Source organism: Wyeomyia smithii, chromosome 1, assembly GCF_029784165.1.
Source record: "Wyeomyia smithii strain HCP4-BCI-WySm-NY-G18 chromosome 1, ASM2978416v1, whole genome shotgun sequence".
Taxonomy (NCBI): domain Eukaryota; kingdom Metazoa; phylum Arthropoda; class Insecta; order Diptera; family Culicidae; genus Wyeomyia; species Wyeomyia smithii.
This window is the reverse complement of record NC_073694.1, coordinates 137,429,774-137,444,479: the sequence shown is the minus strand read 5'-3', so window position 1 is coordinate 137,444,479 and position 14,706 is coordinate 137,429,774. Positions and strand designations below refer to the sequence as shown.

At 38.9% G+C, this 14,706-nt stretch overlaps 1 protein-coding gene across 1 annotated transcript in view; it reads left to right on the top strand.

Annotated features, from left to right (window-relative positions):
• LOC129718886 (uncharacterized) overlaps positions 1-14,706 on the top strand; it is a 380,634-nt gene that overhangs the window by 252,353 nt on the left and 113,575 nt on the right. The gene's annotated exons all lie outside the window — the stretch shown is intronic.

Here is a 14,706-nt window from a genome sequence, read left to right as displayed (position 1 = left end):
TTTTACCATCCTTCTCGGTTGAACAACAATATCCCAAAATTACACCCAGTATTGTTTCTACGCTATTCGTTTTCTTTAATATTTTTAGTTGTTCCACACATGAATCGTTATCAAAATCTGAACGTCTACGTTTAAGCCCAACTTTCTACTACTCTAATTAAAATTACAAAAAAGCATTTTTATCAAAGCCAGAATGCGATGCCTTCGGCAAATTTGTGAAAAGCACTTTCGACCTTCCAAAAGACAGTATACACCGCAAAATACTTTTTTAATTTTAAAAATAATCATAAGTTATATATTTTGATAAGTCCATATTTGAAAGTTTTTCCTAGGGCTTGAAATTGAACGACCGTACATTTCATAGTTGTTCCTCCATGATTGATTTGAGTTAGTAAAGTTATACAATGAACCACATATAGATGGGTAATTTGGAATTAATTTCGGCTAAGGAAGGAAAGAAAGAAGTGTTACAATCGTTGTTGTCAGAGACCAAGCTGCATCTTCAAAGACTATAACGCAAAGAAAGATTACTTTGTCACCGTGTTAACCGATGTATTTTTATACTGTCTAACATATTTTATATTAAAATATATTTTTGTATCATTTCACCAAGCCTCGTTAGCTACCCTTCGAAGTATCGACAATTATAACTGCCTGGAGAGGTGTTCATTCAACTATGTGTGACTTTTTTCTGGAATTATGCGTGATGAAAGGGTCGAATAGGGGAATAGAAGGGAACCTGAGAATAAACCCATGCGTAAAAGTCTCTCTGACATCGAACGGTCTTGATTCTACAAAGATTCGAATTATGACCCTTCGCTACTCATTACCTCACTTGGTTCGAATCACCTTTTGCTTTCTCACGGACATTTGAGCGCTTCTGGAACACGTCGCTCTCGACGATAGAGTAGCGACACATATACTCATCGGTCGATCTTCGTAAAGAATTAACTTCGTGAACATTTATATGCCTCTCTTTTGGGTAAATGGACGCGCGTCGCTATCGCATTGATAGAATCGCGATACTCATCGCTCGAATTTCGTATTTAATTAACTAACTTCGTGGAAATGAGTATGCTTCTAAAGATTGGGAAGGCGCATCGCTTTCACATCGATAGAACCTCGATGCATAGTGTACTCATATGATCGAACCGCATCCAGCGTTACACTTCCCTACTAACAAAGAAAAACCTCCTTCATATGATCTTTGTGGAGATACAGAGGATAACACGGTCTCCAACAGGAAAGGTCACGCTAACATCATCCCTTCCCTCTTCCCATTTGATTACAAGAAGGTGGCCAGCGCCGTTATTGATACTTTCAAGTTTTGAATCACTAAAACTTGTACAATCAGAATGATCGGTCACTCCCAGCGCTTTTCTATTGATTCACGATGGAATTTTACTGATTCGAATTAGTCAAGCTGAGCTAAGCTAAGCTTGCGACTACGAGCTCCCTTAAGTTTTGCTATAGTAATATTTGAATAAAGCGAAAAAATAAATGATACTGTTATAAAAAAAATCAAGACAAAAAATTTTTTTTTCGGTTTTTAGAGATGGGGAAATTTTGGTAAAAAGAGATGGAGTAATAAAATCTCTAAATGCATTCGTTTTTAGGATTTTTTTAAACATAGGTTTGGAATTTTTCAGTTTTCTATAAAGATACGCTTTTTGTGAATTTTTCGTGGTTCTCCAGCAGCAAACAGGAATTTACAACAAAGCTAACAAAGCACGATCAAAATAGCACAATTCGTTCTATGACAGTGAGAAGATTTGATGAATAATTTAGATTTTTTTTTTTAACTATGAACTATGAGTTAATTATGCAAACTAATCTCCGTGAATGTAAACCTAAATATAACTTCTGAATTGTTCATCCTTTCTTCTTGCTGTTAAAGAATGAATTACGGTATATTCACCGTACTTTTCAATAAACATCAGTTTGCTGCTGGAGAACCACAAATATCTCACAAAAAATGTATATTCATAGATAATAATCCAAAACCGGATGCACTTAGAGATTTTACTATCAAGAGCTTCAGGGTTTGTACATTTTTTACAAGGTAACATTTGTTCCCTACAATTCTTTCTAGACTTCCCGGCAGCAAAACGATCATATGAATCCAATTGTCTGATCCGAGTGCCCGAGTTTTATATTTTTAGGGCTAAAACGGTTTGTTTTATCGGTATAGTGTCTTCGACGAAGTCTCAGATAATGCTTTTGTCCTCTACCAAAAAAAAATTCACTTACCTACTTACTTTTACTTTTATGGTGACAGGTCGTTAACGACCTAGGGGTCGTTCAATAATTACGTAAGCATATTTTTCCACTTTTTCAAGCCCCCCTCCCTACCTTGTAAGCATGCTTGTCATTCTCCTCAGTATGTGAAAGAAGAGGAGAAAAAATTCACCGCGCACTTCCCTTCCAGTATGTGCCTGCGTGTAGCAAATGCTTTCACCACACTGCTTCTTTCTCCAGTCCAAAGTGTCTCAACCAGCTTACAGAGAGACAAACACACTTCCGGCTCACCCCACATCTGATAGAAACAAGAGAGGTGAATCACTCTACAGAGAAAACGCAGAAAAACATAACAGTGTCCCCTGGCGAGTAGTCCGGAAGGTGAAAAAAAACCTACCGTGCAAAAATGTAGTCCTCGTGTAGCTATGAACGAATTCCACCAGAGTAAATTCGACCGGCACGAGCAACGCAGTCTATTTTTTCCCCCAATCTCATTTCCTCTTCTGCCATGCTCAAGAAACCAACTGTGAAACGCACCGCAGAGAGCTCTGCAGTGTAATTATTGTGCGTGATGTCCACTCGTGTGAGAAAGTACACCATAGTTCATTGTCTCGCAAGAGAGAGATTTCAGATTTCACCGCAGTGCGTTCAGGAAGCTCAACAGATAAAAATCGTTTGTCGCTCTCTTCTAGCATGAGCGTATTGATTTGCTCTTTAGTGTGACGGCAGTTGTTTCCGCAGTGCACGATGTTCTCCTGCACTCTAGAGGTTTTCTGAGGAGAAAAGACAAGCATGCTTGTAAGACATCGTAAGACTTCATATATCCTATCGAGGAGCTAATAGAACTCCTCCTACACATCATCGGGTTTATCGTTTGTCGGTGCGTATACATACATTAATCAGACTGTAGTTGAAGAATCTGCCCTTGATTCTTAACACGCATAAACGGTCACTCATGACCTTACACCTAATGACCCGCATGATCTGTTTTCCTTGTATGACGAAACCGACGCCTCGTTTACCTCTCTCGCCGCCACTGTAGCAGATGCCCAAGCGAGCTGGTTTGGGTAGAGTTCTGACGTGCCAAGTACCGAGTTTCCAATCATTGTCCCTCTTCGTTCGAGTGGGTCGATACTGATTGTTGCGATTCGTATCACTCTCTGAATTGTTCGTAGTACACACGCAATCAGATTATTATTATTACAATTTCGATCGGTAAGTTTGAGAAAATACAGAGTAGTTTGTAAAATTTATATAACTTTACATATTTTCTGTATTCAACATTTCTACTGAACTGTTCGGTAAATTAAACTTTTACCGAATATTGGTAAAAAGCTACCGGACCAACTATAGCGCTGTAAAATTTTCTCTATTCCCTGTTCTCCTTCTGGTTGTCAAGTCACATTCTCAGTTCGTTTGAACATTGAAGTTTCTGCGTTAGAAAAAAATGGAGGACGTTTTCCAACAACTTGAGCAAGAAGATAGAACAAATTTTTCGTAAGCATATGATGATAAAATTCGTGAATATTTTAGGCATCAAACCATCACAATTTTTTCTTCTACTTCCGAGCATCTATTGCATGCTACGTAAATAGTTTACACCGCCATGTTAATGGACACATCCGAGAGATCCTCGGCTTTGAAACTATGAGCACAACTGGCATGAAGTTCATGCACAGTCCACAGCAGTAAAAAACGTTTGATTTTCAGTCATGCAATTTCGGTGCGGCGAACGACGATTTTTGATTTTTTTTAGTTTTCAACAGTTGAAATTTTTAATAACATTTTAATAAAAATATTAATATAAATTTACGTCATATTTCTGGTTTTTTTTTCTCGCTTGTTTTCCGTCGGTCTAGTTCCGCCACTGGGAAGCGACTCCACACCCAGGACCCTAACTCACGACCCGTTTATTCACGGACCGGCGCCAACGGCTTTACTTCCTCATGCGATGGAAGGCGTGATCCCAGAGATTTTTCGCCTCAGAAAATCTCCCGGTGTCGGCTAGGATTGAATCTAGACCAGTTGGGTTGGTTGTGAGTGGATCACGCCACCTCACAACCATCGAAACCTATGTCGGCGGTGGGATTCGAACCCAGGCGTCGAGCGTGGTTGGCGGAGACGTTACCAACCACACTAGGCCCCGCTCATGTTTCTGGTTTTCTTAAATAATTAAAAGTGAACAAGAAACAAACATCACAGATCTTTCGGTACTGTCTTACACAACTTACAGATTTGATCGGTGGTTTTGACAAATAAATGCATTTGCCGTTTTCACAAATTAGGTCGGTAATAATGACAGAAACCAACAACAATTTGGTTACTGATCGGTCGGTGGTGGTTTATATTACCGAACGTTTTACCGAGCGCTCAGCTGTTGAAAAGTCGGTGAAAAAAAAACGAATTCGGTGATTAAATGTAAGTGTGTAGGGTACTTTCAGCGGTCCCCGTGGCTCTGTGGTTAGCGATGTCGGTCGGCTAGCTCTCCCACACGGTTGTGATGTCGGGTTCGATTCCCGATCGAGTCAAGGATCTTTTCGAGCTTAAAATTTTCTCGACTCAGCACTGGGGCACGGTGCACAGTGCATTGAATGTATGGGAACGCGGGACAAAAATCATAACAGCCGTTCTAGTTTGTTTTTCAATTGGTGTGACACGAAAAATGTTTAGTACCGATGAGAGCAACTATTTGCACAATTGACAAATGTCAAATTCGTCATCGCAAAAATGTCTTAAACGCCATTTTTTTGCACAGAAGCATAGAATGATAATTTTCCAAGAATATTATCCATTTCGAGATAAAAGGCTTGAAAAGCATATTAAAATAATTTCTAGGCGATGAAAAAGTGACCTAAACGCCATCACATTCAGTTTTTATGATTTTTTCTATTTAATTATCTTTTAATTGTGTTTATTTACGGTTTACTGTTGCAAAACATCTAGACATTGTTAATTCAGGAATCTTTTATGTGTTTAGCCCATAAATTACGTGTTTTACTTAAAAGTAAGGAACATAGTAACGTAGGATTTCTCACTCTTAGTTCCAGAGGTATCATTTATAAACGCGAATTTCGGTTGAAAGAGCAAACTTGAGCAATGGCAATCACTTCCAAAGTTTGAAGGACATTCCAAATAAGAGGAAAAAGTGAAATTCAGAGAGGTACTTTGGGGTACTTTTTTTGACAATCGATTTTAAATCGAAAGTGTCTTTTTTCTCTAAGCATAAATAAACATGACTAAGAAGCCTTTAACTTCCAAATGCGCTACGTTATGTCTCAATAGTAACATGTGAAATGCAGTAGTTGTATTCCTCTACCATTGCCATTTTGATTTTAACATGAAAAAATATAAACTATAATAAAAAAATGATTTGAAAACTAAGGAAATTTTTTAAAAATAACGTGTCACTTGAATAGTTGAAACCGCTTCGCTGTAGATGCGAGCCATAATCGTCTGAGTGAACTTGGGAGATTAATAATATCATTACAGTATGTCTCAAACATGTATAAAACATACCAGCATATAAAATTGGTTCAATAAGAAATCCACTTTTTTTATTTTTGTCTATGGAACGTTGCACTGTGCGGTGTATCGTTGTACTTATCCTACACATACAAAATGTGCCAAAAACAATATTGATAACGAATTCTCTCAACTAAACTAGTTGATCGAGACCGCTATTAGCTCCAAGGCTAAGCGTGCGATATTGATTTTTTATTGTGTAGGGTACTTCCAGCGTACTGCCTTACTAAGGCCACGATACCTAGTTTCGCGACGGGGCTGCCACCTTAGGTGCAACTGGCGAGATACAGCGATTTAATAACACAGCGTCTGCTCCGAATCAGTCGCTGTCTGTGCCGTTCCTGAAATGAGAAACAGACGCTCAGATAAGCTGGCCTCCAAGGAGAACAGCTCCCCCTTCCTTGTCAGCACACGAGCAAGTTCCCACCGGTTCAACGATCTTCCCTTGGTTTATCGTATCCCTGTTGGTACCACGTGGAGGTAGTGATAGGAGTATGCTCACAGTGGGGTCTATTTTATGTCAACTAGTACGTATTATGCTGCTGGTACATGGTTATGAAATACATTTGTTATTTATTTATTTATTTATTTATTTAACTTTAACTGACATAGTCTCAACGAAGTAACAATGGTAAAAGCCGACTTTAGATGACAACATCAAAACCATTCTCAAATCGGCATAAAAACCCATTTTAAGTACGGTATTACAAAGTTTATAAATATAAAATTACAATAGTATGAACACATAAAATCACAATAAATCAGTCAAGGATATTATAAATTACATATCTAAACAGTAACGATAAGGTCAGAAATATCATAAACGATTTACAACAATGACACACAGTAAAACTAATCTAAGACATCGCTTCTAAGAGTTTTGTTTTTAAATTGCTCCAATGAAGCGGAAAAGTCAAATAAATGGTATACACTATTAAAAATACAGCACATCGCTTGAACCGGTTCATGCTTTCCATAGTGAGTACGATGAAACACGGATCGAAGAAAGTCCCGAGATCGAAGAGGTCTGGATCCGACGTTCAGATTTAGCATCGATGGGAGTTCGGGAGCGTCGATTTCACACACTAATAGTTTAGCAACAAACATATCTCTAGAGGCGTTACTCCTTTTGCTTAGAGTATCAATATTCATCAGTTTGCATCTGTCTTCATATGGTGGTAGGTTGGCTGGGTTTGACCAAGGAAGTTGTCGTAGAGCAAATCTAATGAATCTACGTTGCACAGCTTCAATTCTGGATTTCCATATGTGTAAATTCGGACTCCATAACACAGAGGCAGTATCAAGAATGGAGCGCACTAACGAGAAGTAGAGGGCTCGCAAGCAGTACGGGTCACAAAAATCCTTGGCCATGTGCATAATAAATCCTAAGTTGCGGTTGGCTTTCGAGGTAATGCTTGAGTAATGATTCTGGAAGGAAAGCTTAGAATCCAGTATCACTCCCAGATCTTTAACCACATAAACTTTTTCGAAAGTTGTGCCATCGATTTCATAGCTATACATGATTGGAGTTTTACGCCGAGTGGAGCTTATAATTTAACATTTGGAAACACTTGGTTATTTGGTTATTCAGACGGCACCATTCTGCAAACCGGTCTGTAGTTTTTTGTTCATTTTGTCAAATTGTTTTTTTTATATTTTATTTCTTCAATTTCAGTCTTTTATCATTGTTTAGTTAACAGTGTGTAGTTTCCGTAGAAAAAAAATCAGATTTTCAGAAAGTTGGTTTATTCTTTAAAACCTTTTTTTCCTCACGTTGTTTATTTTTTCTGGAAGGACAAAATTACTGTAAGTTTAATTTTTTTTGCTGGGAGAAACTTCTAGACAAAACACTATTTCACATCTTTAGACCATGAAGATCTGTGCAAAGTATTTGCCAGATCTAAAATGATTGATTTAAATGTTTTTTTTTTGCGTGGGGGGAGGGGTGAACTGCGCTGTATATTCATTTAAAAACGCGAGTGTTTTGAAAACACAACAAAAATTACTATTGCCATCGCTAGGAATAATACCTCGTACAAGCTAATTATGCTAATTATGAACTAATTATGCCTGTCGAATGACAGCTGACCTTGAAATGCGGAGGCTTTACCAGGCCAAAAAGTCGACCTGCTTACATGAGAGCTTTCAAGCAGCTTCAGGTTCGTTCTCGACCGCAGGACACAAGTACCATGCAGAACGGGGTTGCAAAAATATCAACTTTTTTCAACTTTATCTGGCATAACTTAAGTTTCCGTCTTTCTCGGATTGCCGAATGGTTGTTAGTAAATGGAGAGACTGGGGTAGGACTGAGGTGATGATCGGGATATTCGTTTGCACCGAGTGTCGTCGTTGGTATGCCAGCCTGCACTGTGTATACTTCCGACATGGGGAGGCAGACAAACAGTTGTTTTATTTTTCGGGTTTGTTTATACATAATTTTAGGTATGCAGAGAGTAAAGAGGCGAAAGGGAGGCCAAAGTTTCTTTCGGGCCACAAATAGGTAGAGCAGCGGAAAAGTGAACAGATCTGAAAAAATAAAGAGAAGGATAAATTTTCTCTGCTGTCGGAACTCACAATTTTTAGTGTATCAAGCAAGCTTCGGCTTTCCAGGATATTTTTTGCCCTACAACGGTGCTGCAACTTTTTGAAGCCTGTAACCAGGTGTCTCCAAAGCGAGTTTTAGTTTTTCGATTGGCATTCAAATCGGTTAAAGTTTTAAATAGCTCGTAAATTTCCAGCTTGTAACTTCGCGAACGAAATGTGTTTTCTCAAATTGTCTAACAAATTACTTTTACTACCCTTTTCTTCGTTAGTTAGAATTTTAACTGGTTTTCGTGTGTTGCGGTTAATATTGTTTTGATGAGATTCCCATGCTGTGGTATTGCGATGGTGGAAAATTGATGCAAACTGTATTATATCTAAATTACAATCAACGCATTATTTTCGTTCATCAGAAAAAATAATCAGTTTTATACAGCAGTCAGTCTTCCACCTTGAATGGCACAGTATAGCCGTAATGCGGATTCTATGCAAGCCTCTTAAATTCCTCTCAGTTCAAATACCTCAACCATCGATACATAAAGATAATACACACTGCAGTGTATCAAATCATCCAATTCTTCCGGATTCATCATTCAATCAACCGATCCGGAGAAAAAAGCGAAACCAATGTTTCAGGTGTCAGTCTGATAACAAGAGACATTTCAATGACCGAAATCCATTGCCATAGAAGGCTATATAGCGTTTTGCACGTATCTCTGGAAATGTGTAACTGGCCAAAGATAAGTACAAATTCTGTGCTTTCATCGAGCAGAGGGTTGAATTGAAATTCGGTTACTTGATTTTGATGCAAATTTGTAATCTGATTGATAACAGTAGTCAAATGTTATTGTATCGACTTGATGTTGAGTTTTAGATTATGCTTTACATATATAAAAAACTTCCTATTATGCTCACTTACTTTTTTGGTTTACCTATACAACAATTGTCTGTTAACTACGCTGATGACCTGTGTTTGACCCTATCAGTTATTAGATTTATTGTAAGTTGGCATTATAACATGAGCACATAGCAGCAGATGGTGCTAGTGTTATTTACGTGAACGTGAAATTTACGTGAAATTTACTCAAAGTGTTATGTCTGCTAGTTTGTGATGCAACCTTCGGTTATAGATTTCAGTTGATGTTACAAACTCCATGACAGCTCTATCAGCAGAAACGCGTAAAAACTGTAAATGACTTGAATAAGTTATGGTACTATATGAAGTATTGTATAACGTCATGAAAGCAAGCTAGCATGTTTTTGCCTTTCTCCTAGAAAGGTATACTGCCGTTCCAATCATAGTAGTCCCATGTTCTACACAAACCTTATGCACGCTGGTACAACTATGCTAGGTATAAGGCTAAGGTATAAAAGTGCTCCAAAGGGTCGAATCTCGTATATCAATCGACTTAGTTCGACGAGCTGAGCATTTTCTGTATGTGTGTGTGTATGTATGTATGTAACGGTCTCCCAATCTCACTCGATTTTCTCAGAGATGGCTGGACCGATTTTTATGAAACTAATTGCAAATGAAAGGTCTAGTTGCCCTATAAGACCCTATTGAGTTTTATTGTTATCGGATTTTTAGTTTCGAGGTTATGTATTAAAATGTGAAAATCACAAAACTACATTATCTCAGAAACTACAAAACCGAACAAAATTGGTATCAAAAGAACGGGCTTGTTTTTTGAACCATTTGTGAAATAATTTTATAACGATTGGACATGTAGTTCAAAAGTTATGCAAAGAAACGTGTTTCAAAGACTGTTTAAACTCACTCACTTTTTTCAGATATGGCTGGACCGATTTTCACAAAATAAGTGTCATATGGAAGGTCTTGTTGCCCCATAAGACCCTATTGAATTTTATTGTTATTGGACTTTAACTTTGTCCGTAATGTATAATAATGGGAAATCAGGCTATGACAAGAAACATGTTTCTAAGACTGTTTGAACTTACCCACTTTCCTCAGAGATGGATGGACCGATTTCCACAAAATAAGTTGCAATAGAAAGGTCTAGTTGCCTGATAAGACCTTATTGAGTTTTATTATAATCGGACTGTAACTTTCTCTGTTATGTATCAAAATGTAAACGTTATGAAACTCTATTATCTCAGAAACTACACAACCGATTTGAACAAAATAGGTATCAAATGAACGGGCTGTCTTCGAAACCCCTAAATAACGAATTTTGAAGTAGAATACTTTTCTCAGGAAGTTCGGCTACATAGGAATGTGAAATGAAAATCTAAAACCGAAAAAAGTGAAAAATATGTCCATCTTCAAATGCTAATAAATCGGTTAGTATCCGATGGATTTCCTTCGTTCTTGCAGCAATAGATTGGGAAATCTTCTAAGATTCTTCCCGAATGCAGATAATTGTAATTTTATTATTCAAACGATTGTACTATTGAAAATAGTCAAGCCTTGTCAAAACGAAAAATTCGGCCTCAGATTGGTCGTTATATAATTGCTTCCCAAGCACGGTCGACAGAATCATAGACCTTGCCATTTGAAATGTGCAATTAGACCTACATAAGAGCCTGTTTCAGCCGATGCCGCTCATTATAATTCTGGACTGCGACAACAGCAGCGGTTGCAGTTGGTCTCAGAATCAATATTAGCAGGGCCAGCTGATGCAGGGCAGCGGAGACCAATGGCAGCGAATAGCGACCACAGCTGTGGCAACGGATATCACCATCGATAGCAGCAGGGCCACATTTGTGAAGAAAAAAAAGCAGCAGGGCCAGCTGATGCAGTGGGGCATTTTAATGAAGTGCTGTCTCTGAACGACGTGCACACTAGTAAATGCATCCAATGAAAAGAACGTTCTGTAAAGCTGGCGTTCAAAATACATGAGTCATCTAGTTTTGAGTGTCAAGACTTTCAGTGTTTATTTCCCCCAAGGAATACTTTATTCGCACTGCCACTGATAACGCAAAGATGTGATCGGCATCTTATCAGACATTGAATTAAACAACAAATTGTCCTTTTCAGGAATAAATAAAAACCTAATTGAAGAGTTGATATTTTCTATAAAATCAATTTACTCTTTCAAGAAATTTGGAACAGATATATATTTGGCTTGACAATGAAGCGCAAAATTCGACTGATCTGATGCAGATGCAGGGCAGCGGATACCAATGGCAACGGAAGCGTCCACTGCTGTGGCAACGGGGATAGCGCAGCGGTTGCAGTTGATCTCAACATCAATATTAGCAGGGCCAGCTGATGCAGTGGGGCATTTTAATGAAATGCTGTCTCTGAGCGATAGCGGGCACACTAGTAAATGCATCCAATGAAGAGAACGTTCTGGAAACCTGGCGAAATTTGGAGCAGAACGTTCTGGATACCTGGCGAAATTTGAAGCAGATATATATTTGGCTTCATCTCCGTGTCTCAGAACGTTCTGAATTACCTTTTCCTTCAGTCATGAGCACAACATCCGGAAAGCTTTCATTATCAGCATAAAAATTAGTTTTCGCATACTCAAAATTCAAAAATTGTCAAGTCCAAACCATGACAAGCAAATTACTATATCAATGAAAATGGTCAATTCTTGTTGAAGCGCAAAATTCGATTGATCTGATTGGTCGTTAATATGATTGCTTCCCAAGCACAGTCGACAGAAACATAGACCTTGCAATTCGAATGTGCTGTTTGTCTGTATAAGAGTAAGGATGAGAAATATCGACTGAAATGGCTATCGATAGTTATCAATGATTTCCTACCACTATCGATAACTATCGATAAGTATTTCATCCCTATATAAGAGCCTGTTTCAGTCAAAGCCACTCATAATAGTTCTAGACAGCGACAACAGCAGTCCTCCCTTAGCAACAGCTGCAGTAGTGCAGTGGATACCAGGCGTATAGCGGCCACAGCTGTGGCATAGCAATGGATAGCGCATTAGTTGCAACGAATCTCAACATCGATAGCAGCAGAGGCAACTGACGCAGGGACAGCGGATACCAACAGCAGCGTTTAGCGGCCAAAATATTGGCATGGCTACGGATAGCGTAGCAGTTGCAGCGGGTATCAGCATCGATAGCAGCTGATGCAGTGAGGCACTTTAGTGAAATGCAGTCTCTGCGCGATAGCGGGCGTCAATGCATTCAATGAAAAGTTGACTCATTTCGACAACATATGAGCCGTCTAGTTTTGAGTGTTAAATCAGCTTTTCACTGTTTATTTTATCACAAGGAATAATTCATTAGCACTGTCAGTGATAACGCCAAGATGTGATCGGTATCTTATTCGATATTGAACAACAAATGAAAAAATGACTGGAACGCAAGCAGCCGGGTTATCTTTCTTGTAAAAGTATTCTACTTCATCCTTGCGGTCGTGGCTTTGCACACAACCCTCCTGTTATTTTCATTGATTATTATTATTATTACTATTAATATTATTATTATTATTATTATTATTGTTATTATTATTATTATTATTATTATTATTGGTTTATAGCTGTATAGCTTCGATTCTAGTGGCCCAACAGTTTATGTAGTGGCTCCAAATGATTGAAGCTGTTTCCAATACTGAGCGAACAAGGGCGTAGAACAGTGATCGCAGGCAGTAGGGGTCACGGAAATTTTTGGCAGCTCTAATGATGAATCCTAAGTTTCTGTTTGCTTTAGCAATAATATTCGAGTAATGATCTCTGAACGAAAGCTGTGAGTCCAATAAAACTCCAAGGTCTCGCACAACACCAACTCTGACGACCGGGCGTCCGTTGATTTCGTAAGCCCACTCAATGGCAGATTTCTTTCTCGTGAAGGATATGACACAGCATTTCTGTACGCTGATGATAAGCTGGTTCCACATGCACCATTTCTCGAATCTTCTACTGATTCGACAATGACGAAGATTTTAAGATCATCAGCATACGCTAGCTTACAGCCAGGAGGTAGGTATAGCAAGACATCATTGAAGAAAATCGAGTACAGTAAAGGCCCCAAGTTGCTTCCCTGAGGCACTCCGGAGCTGTTTGTGAAGCTGTAAGAGAAGGTCGATCCAAGTTTAATGTTCAGCTTACGGTTGATCAAGTAGGATCCCGACCATTTAAGAATTGCGGAGAGGCACCTAAACGCTCAATTTGAGTTAGCAACAATTGATGGTCAACACGATCGAAGGCAGCCTTAAGATCTGTGTAGATTGTATCAATTTGATTTCCGTCCTCCATTGCCTTGATGCAAAGTGATGAGAATTCTGCGAGGTTAGTGTCAATTGACCGTCCCTTGAAGGAACCATGTTGAGCAGGTGAAATATATGAACGGACTGCAGCAAATAGAACATCTCCAACTAAAATTTCAAAAAGCTTAGACCCAGTGCATAATGATGTTATCTCTCGGTAATTGCCGACATCACGCTTGTCTCCTTTTTTATGAATTGGGAACATAAATGATTGTTTCCACATCTCCGGGAATTTCGCCTGTGATAGTGACGCATTGAAAATGATAGTCAGCGGAGTTACCTGGCGAGTTACCAATAGATTCAGCACAGAGCTTAAGTACAATGGATGGTATACCATCGGGCCCAGCTACAGCAGACGATTTTAATTTTCGAATTGCTGTACGAACCTCTTCTACGGTGAACGAGAAGGTTGTTATGTCAATAACATCGCGGGGTACTGATCCCAACGCCAGGTTGATGGACTGTTCGTTAGCGGGTTCAGCACTGAACACGCCGGAAAAGTGGTCTGCAAAAAGAATGCAAATTTCTTCAGGAGATTCGGCAACTTTCGTACCAAGGAAAACAGTTTATGGGAGTCCATTTGTTCTACGTTTTTCATTCATAAAGCTCCAAAAGCTTTTGGGGTTGCGCTTCATATCATTTTCTTTCCTTTGTACATATCTGTTGTAAATATAACGATTCAAAGTCCGGTAATTGCTGCTTGCGATGTTGAACTCACGCTTCTCGAAAAAACTGCGACAGTTGGTATATCTTCTCAATGCAGCTGCTCGTAGGCGTTTCAGTTCGCGAAGTTGACCGTTTGACCAAGGTGGTTTCCTCCGAGGGCGTGACAGAGGCACATATTGGCGGAAAAGTTGAGACAGCTGGCTAGTGGAGGTTTCAACGGCTTTATCGATATCACTATCTAATAATCGGGACCAGTCGAGGCTTGCAATAGCGCTACCAAGTGAGACAAAATCAGCTTTGCGAAAGTCGAATTTCATGTCATTAGTAATATCATTGTAGTTAATAGTGTGAGGACAGTTCAGCACATAGGGTCGTTGCAGTTTTCAGCCTTGTGTCCAAATTGCGAGCAGTGGAAACACCTCAAGACGTCAATATTTTCGTAAATGTTATGACGTTCCCAGCCGATGTTTATACGTTTCGATTTCATTGAATACTTAAAGGTTAAAGCATCAGTCTCTATTATGACAGTCTTAGTTTGGACA